This window comes from Nematolebias whitei, chromosome 2, assembly GCF_014905685.2.
Source record: "Nematolebias whitei isolate Nwh7 chromosome 2, NemWhi1, whole genome shotgun sequence".
Classification (NCBI taxonomy): domain Eukaryota; kingdom Metazoa; phylum Chordata; class Actinopteri; order Cyprinodontiformes; family Rivulidae; genus Nematolebias; species Nematolebias whitei.
In genome coordinates, this window is record NC_056499.1 from 53,921,984 (window position 1) to 53,929,777 (window position 7,794).

Consider the following 7,794-nt stretch of genomic DNA (forward strand, 5'->3'; position numbering starts at 1 on the left):
CGCTCATTATCCCACAGCTCCACCACCTGGTCCAGTCAGTACTTAAGTTCACTCATTCCTCTCAGTCTGGGCCAGATTCTCTATCCTGTCTCATCAGCAGTAGACTTTCCAGCATTCCATTGATTGACTCATCACGTTCATGACCCTTGCCTTGACCACGACCACGCTTTTGCCTCAGCCCTCGTCTGCTTTTGCTCATCTGATCAGGTACCGACTCATGCTCTTGTTTTTTGACTCTCTTTTTGGATCACGTACTGGATACTTCTGCTGAACAACTGACTTCACGGTATGAACTCTGCCTTTCCCTTCTGACTGTTTTTTGGATCACGGATTAAAGGTCAAGCTCATTCTGTATCACGGACTTATCCTTATCCCTGAATCTGATTCCCACAGATTCATTTCCCCAATTAGTCTCTTTCCCCCTGCATCTACTAACCTTTATCTTTTAGTTGCAGGCCTGTTGGACTCCGTTCCAGTGGACCTTAACATCAGTTCTACTTCTACTGGCAGCCCGCCACTACAACACTACCCAATCACGAACTACCAATCAGAAGATCGGAACCAGCCCAGAACCGGACCTACTCCAGGGTTTTACTTTATTTCACAATAAATCTTTTAACCCTCTCAGTGGTTGTTGTTGTTGTTTGCGATCCGGCCTCTGGTTCATGACAGTAGAATCTGGCCATTATGGATCCAACACCAACCCGAGAGTGGTGCTCTAAGGTAGAAGGGGCTGTTAGTAAACTTGAGAAAGGGCTTCAGGAAATGGTTGTTTTTCTTCAAGCTTTGTCCCAACAGTCAAACCAAGTCATCAACCAAACCCTGTTGACTCCTGCACCAAGAGAACCACGGTTAGCCCCCCCTGAACATTTCAGAGGTGAGCCTGAGCAATGTCGACCATTTTTGACTCAGTGTGACATTCAATTTCAATTGCAACCTTCATGTTTTCCCACTGAGCATGCTAAAGTAGCTTATGCTGTCTCACTTCTCGCTGGAAGAGCCAAGAAGGGGGGGCACTTCTGAATGGTTAAAGGTGGCGTGGTATGTCGTAATTTTTCTGAATTTTCCAAAGAGTTGTGTCGGGTTTTTGACCCCATCCTCCCTGAGAGAGAGGCAGCCCGAAGAATTTTTGATATTAAACAAGGCAAGGATTCTGTAACCAAATACATCATTCACTTTCACTCTGTTTCAGCAGACAGTCATTGGGATGAACACGCACTCACTGACGCCTTCTTCAGGGGGCTTAATGAAGATGTTAAGGATGTGCTGGCAACAATGGACTATCCCTCATCCCTACGCCAGCTGGAGGAGGTGGCCACCCGTGTTGACCTTCGCCTGCGTGAGCGTGAGCGTGACCGTGAACAGAGTCGAGGCAAGGCCACAGCCATGTCCAGAACCAGACATCACCTTGTGGATCATGAACCTAAAACGGAACAAACCAAGAGCCCTCAGGATCCTCTGTATGCTACGGAACCCATGCAACTAGGAAGAAGTCGTCTGACCACCCAGGAACGAGAACGTCGGAGGAGGTACCATCTCTGTTTTTATTGTGGTCAAGGCGGTCATGATTGTCATCATTGTCCAGTTAAAAGACCAGGCTCAGCAGGAGAAGAGAGGCTCCTGTTGAGTCTTAGTCATAAGATCAAGTCCTCTTCACCTATCATGTCCAAGTCCAAGGTCAAGTTCATAATAAAGGGTGGTCAACCCGTCATCGTCTCAGCTTTTATTGATTCAGGGGCCGACACGGAATTCATTGATAAAACCTTTGCCAAATCCATAGATCTGACCATTGTTCCATCACCTAACAACCATAAGGTCCTCGCTTTAGATGGTCATCCTTTAAGTCAATCTAGTCTTGAAACTGTTCCAGTCACCATGGTGTCGGCCAACAACCATTCGGAACTGATCAGATTCATTGTTATTGATTCACCCCAACTCCCAGTGGTTTTAGGTTCCACTTGGTTACGCAAACACAACCCCCAAATCGATTGGAGGAACCAAGAGATTGTAGGATGGGCTAATGAGTGTTATTCTACATGTATTCAGAGCCAACCCAGTTCACCAGCCCTTGTCACAGCCAATGAGGAGACCTATCCTAATCTAAGTCAGGTACCTAAAGAGTACCATGATTTGAAAGAGGTCTTTAATAAATCAAAAGCTACGTCCCTTCCGCCACATCGTCCATACGATTGTGGTATTGACCTGATCCCAGGTTCTACCCCCCCTCGGGGTAGATTATATTCTTTGTCTGGTCCCGAGCAAGAGTCCATGAGGAAATATATAACAGAGTCCCTCCAAGCTGGTATCATTAGACCTTCAGCATCCCCCGCTGGTGCAGGTTTTTTCTTTGTAGGGAAGAAAGATGGGTCACTTCGTCCATGCATTGACTATAGAGAACTTAACAAAATAACCATAAAGAACAAGTATCCTCTGCCCCTCATGAACTCTGCTTTTGATATAATCCAAAATGCTAAGATATTCACCAAACTGGATCTTCGCAACGCTTACCATTTGGTCAGGATACGGCGGGGAGATGAATGGAAGACGGCCTTTAATACCGCAGATGGCCATTATGAATATCTTGTTATGCCATTCGGCCTCACCAACGCTCCTGCCGTTTTCCAAGCCCTGGTTAATGATGTCCTTCGTGACATGATAAACATTTACGCTTTTGTTTACCTTGATGACATACTTATCTTTTCACAAGATAGCATTTCTCACCGTCGCCATGTCAGAGCTGTCTTAACCCGCCTTTTACAGAACAACTTGTTTGTCAAGGCAGAGAAGTGTGCTTTCCACCAAGTGTCCACCTCATTCCTTGGGTTCAACATTTCTCCAGGTCAAGTATCCATGGAACCCGGGAAGGTATCAGCGGTGGTGGATTGGCCCAAGCCCAAGGATCGTAAACAGCTGCAAAGGTTTCTCGGTTTTGCAAATTTTTATAGGAGGTTCATTAAGAACTACAGTTCAGTTGCAGCTCCTCTTCATTTTCTCACCTCATCTAAGACCAAGTTCATCTGGGACTCCGTTGCCAACCAATCATTCCAGAAGCTCAAAACATTGTTTTCCTCTGCTCCAATCTTGCACTCTCCAGACCCCGAGAAACAATTCATTGTGGAGGTCGATGCATCCAGCACCGGGGTGGGCGCCATCCTCAGTCAGCGCAGCACAGATGGTAAGATCCACCCCTGTGCTTACTTCTCCAGGGCACTCTCCCCCGCTGAGAGAAACTACGACGTGGGAGACAGTGAGCTTTTGGTAGTCAAAATGGCCCTGGAGGAATGGAGCAAGTACACCTCGCTGCAGCCCGCAGAAAGGGGCGGGGACGGACCACTGTCAGTCCATACCCTTATTTGGAGAAAGGGGCGGACAACATCTTCATTTCTGCCACTTCCATATTATGACAATCTTTAAACATTTTATTTGCAGATTTTTCAACTATTTCCATTACTTCTTCTTTAGTAACTCCATTTAGAAACAAACTGTTAGCACAGCCAGATTAAGTAATTAACATTGTTGTCCACTTTAGGAATTGAAGTTGTCAAATTTGATCCAACAGTTACAAAAAAAATATTAAAACCATTTGCAATACCCATATCGTCATGAATTTCAACATTATTTTCCACAAAACATTGAGATAGTCCCTCATTACCCTTGTGTTTACATATAGCATAAACACCCTAATTTGGAAATGGTAGTCCGTCGTGTGGGGATTCATTTAAAACGTTAAACAACCTGGACACACTCAGAGAGAAAGTAGGTTTTAGAATTTTTACTTGACAAGAAATGATCCAATTACCCTTTATAAAGTTCAATACAGAAACAACTGGACTTTATTTGTAACATAAAGACGTTTCGCTCTTAAAGTCCAGTGTTTCTGTATTGAACTTTTTATTTTATCATGTCCTGGATGACTAAGAATCTTCACCAGCATACTCTTCATAAAGTCCGGCTTGATGTGAACAGCTGCTCCTCACCTGTGTTTCCATCACCTCCACCCAGTCTCCACCGTCGCTGAGCATACCTTTAATTTTTGTATTTGTTTGTATTAGGGCATGTTTGTAACTGAACAACATGTTCTGTATGTGGTTGCTTTATTCAAAAAACAACTATTGATTCTTATTGTCAAAACATAAACAACCTAGCCGTATACTGTATAAGGTTTGTAAAGAAAATTTTTATTGATTCCAGTCATTTCTCCAAAAGTATATGAAACATTGTATGTACACATATAAAATACTGAAAGTTATTAAGTGTGCTTGCATGTCACATTTTAAAAAGTAGGTTATGAAATTGTTAAACAATGCTGTTACAATATATGTACAACTACTTTTTTGTTTCTACTTTCTCTTTACTATATTACAGCCACAATGTAACTTTGCCTGGAAACAACATTTCTACAAAAAACTAAAAAATGTAAATCAACTGAACTACAACAAAAGGAACACTCAAAAATGTACATAATGTTTAAAGAACACATTGTGAAAAACAAAGGATGACTGAACAATTCAAAAGGCTAATGTACTTCAGCAGAACTGATTTAAAAAGAACAACGTGTGACAACTGAAATGTGTGAAAGACTGTGGAAAACAACTACTGGTACTATTCTCCTTGCATTCAGTACTGACATTCAGGGCAGTGTCCAGGTATGCCATCAGAGTAGTAACGAGGGTACTCTCCTCGTCTTCCATTTCCGGTGAAGCCCACACAGTCTTTATATTGCTGGTTGCAGGAAGAACACGTAACAACAGCAAAAGGAATCCGGTTTTCTGCCTTGAAGGAGTCTGAAAACTTTCCCCAGTTGATCTCACCTGTAAATGAATGATCGATTTCATGTAGTTGAATTCTAATTTCACATGTTTTATGTGAACAAAGTCAAAGGTCCTTACCATCCAGCCAAGCAAAGTGGGTCCTCTTCCTGAACACTGGGTCAGACACAATGGCTTTAAAGCACTTGCAGGTCAACGCCAATGTGAGGTAAGCTGCATCTCCCTGTGCTAGTATCACCTCTTGGAGAACATCTTCAAGTACATTTAAAGGCATCTGAAAATTAAAGAAAAACAGGTGCATTGCAAGACTATCACATCAGACGAATGGGTATGACGCATATGATTATGAATGAATCTTACCTGCAAATATTTATATTCATATCTGCAGGAATAAATGAGTAATATTACATTGTACATTATGATCAGTAAAACTGTACTTAATAGTAGCCATTTCACCAAATACTTTGTTACTCTTAATTGTGTTTCTTGCAGTTATTCACTACAAAAATATATTGAAGTAGAGGGTACACACCCACCTATGATGGCAGCTTGTAGTTTATAAAAAAAAGACTTTCCAGAAATGTTGGTGTACAAAAACATATAAAAAACAAAAACAACTTTACCTTTAATGATAAAAAAACCCCACTAGAAAACTGTTAAGAATGTAAATACATAAATAAACAAAATAAATAAATACATAAATTATAGTGTAAGTGTAGTTTCACATACCTTTATGTTGAACCGTAGCAGTTCTTGCTATATGGTTCAGTACCTTGTACGACTCATCGGCACTGTATGAGCAAAGGGGACAGCAATATTTATCGTTCAGGCAATACGGAAGGATCTTCTCTCCGTTCCGAATGTTGCAAATAGAAACGTGGATCTGTATAAAGAAAATAAAGTTTGTTATTTTATCTACTTTTCCATTTATATGTAATGGTGCCCCGAAGGAAAAAAATTAGCTATGCTACATGCTAAATTTAACCTTACCCAATATGAATTACGATTTTCAATAGTTTACAGCTGTTAATTACATGTTCAACCTCATCTAGAAAAGCGTGTTGATTTACTATGTGAAAAAAGTTTTAAGAAGGAAAAAATACCTTTTGCTGACTTTGTGCTTTTTCCATTGTGGATCGTGTGCCTAACACGTGGAAACTTGGAGAATACTGCACCTGCTTCTGTACGACTGATTAAGAAAATAGCGCCCCCTTCTTTTCCGGAGTGCAATAGTACCACTTCCAAATAAGGGTATGGACTGACAGTGGTCCGTCCCCGCCCCTTTCTGCGGGCTGCAGCGAGGACCTTCTCGAATGGAGGCACTGGCTGGAAGGTGCGAAGAAGTCCTTTTTGGTATGGACCGACCATAAAAACCTGGAGTACCTTCGCACAGCAAAGAGACTCAATCCCCGTCAGGCCAGGTGGGCTATGTTTTTCTCTCGGTTCAGTTTCACCCTCTCTTACAGACCCGGGCCCAAGAATGCCAAGCCGGATGCCCTGTCCCGGGTCTTTGAGGTCAAGGAAGGGCCCTCAGAAGAGGTCGAGTTCATCCTGCCTGAGACCGTACGTCTTTCTTTGACTCAATTAGAACTCGATCTCCAACAAGTCCAACTCTCCGAGCCACGTCCACCCACCTGTCCTAGGGGGCGCCTGTTTGTCCCCAATCAAAAGGTAAAAGAGGTTCTTGAATTATGCCATTCATCAAAGTTGTTCTGTCACCCAGGAATCACCAAGACCCTCCAACTCATTTGCACCCGATTCTGGTGGGCTACGCTTACGGAGGACACCAAGCACTTTGTCAAGTCATGTCCCGAATGCAATCGTGCCAAGTCTTCCAATCGCCCACCTGCCGGGCTGCTACGACCACTGCCAATTCCTTCACGCCCATGGTCACATATTGCTATGGACTTTGTGACTGGATTACCCCCTTCTGAAGGTAATTCAGTGTTATTGACCATTGTGGACCGTTTTTCTAAAATGGTCCACCTGGTTCCTCTCCCCAAGTTACCTTCTTCCAAGGAGCTCAGCGTTATCATGGCCAAGGAGGTTTTCAGGCTCCATGGGCTCCTCCAGAACATTGTGTCTGACCGAGGTCCCCAATTCATTTCCAAGTTCTGGAGGGAGTTTTGCAACCTGCTAGGGATCTCGGTCAGCCTCTCGTCAGGTTTTCATCCCCAAACGGATGGACAATCTGAGCGTACCAACCAGGAGGTGGAGACCAAGCTTCGGCTCCTCTGCGAGGGGGACCCGAGGAAATGGACGTCCAACCTCCCTTGGATTGAACAAGCAATCAACTCTCTTCCATCCTCTACATCAGGTATTTCACCCTTTCATGTTGTCTTTGGATTCCAACCCCCTGTTTTTTCAGTCCAGGGGAGAGAAGCTCGGGTTCCCTCTGCACGACTCGCAATTTTACGTTGCCAGCGAGTCTGGAGAAAAGCCAGGAGAGCCCTAATTTTGGCCACCAAAAGGTACGTTCGGGGGGCTAACCGCAGGAGAACGCCTCAACCATTGTACAAGGTGGGCCAGAAAGCGTGGCTCTCCACCAAGGACCTTCCTCTCCGTGTGGAATCTAAGAAACTAGCACCACGTTTCATTGGTCCTTTTCTGATTACCAAAATAATCAATCCTGTCTCTGTTCGCTTACAGTTACCCAGGTCCATGCGCATTCATCCAACGTTTCATGTCTCAAGACTCAAGCCATTTGTCCTGCCACGTTTTCGACCCACCACCGACCTCCCACCACCCGCCCGACTCATTCAGGGGAGCCCAGCCTACACGGTCCGACGCCTTCTTCGATCCAGAAGGTGGGGGAGAGGACTCCAGTATCTGGTAGACTGGCAGGGGTACGGCCTGGAGGAACGTTCCTGGGTGCCCTCACGCAATATTCTGGACAAAACCCTCATTAGAGACTTTCATCGACTGAACCCTCTCCAGCCTGGTGGTCCTTCAGGAGCCGGACCTTGAGGGGGGGTTTCTGTCATAGCTCTGCTCTCTGTCAGCTCCTCTGTCATGCTGCACACTC

The 7,794-nt window shown here is 44.2% G+C and overlaps 1 protein-coding gene across 1 annotated transcript in view; it reads left to right on the forward strand.

The window, feature by feature from the left end:
• The window catches only part of gpatch1 (G patch domain containing 1), a 55,823-nt gene that overhangs the window by 33,955 nt on the left and 14,074 nt on the right, over positions 1-7,794 (forward strand). The window lies entirely within an intron of this gene.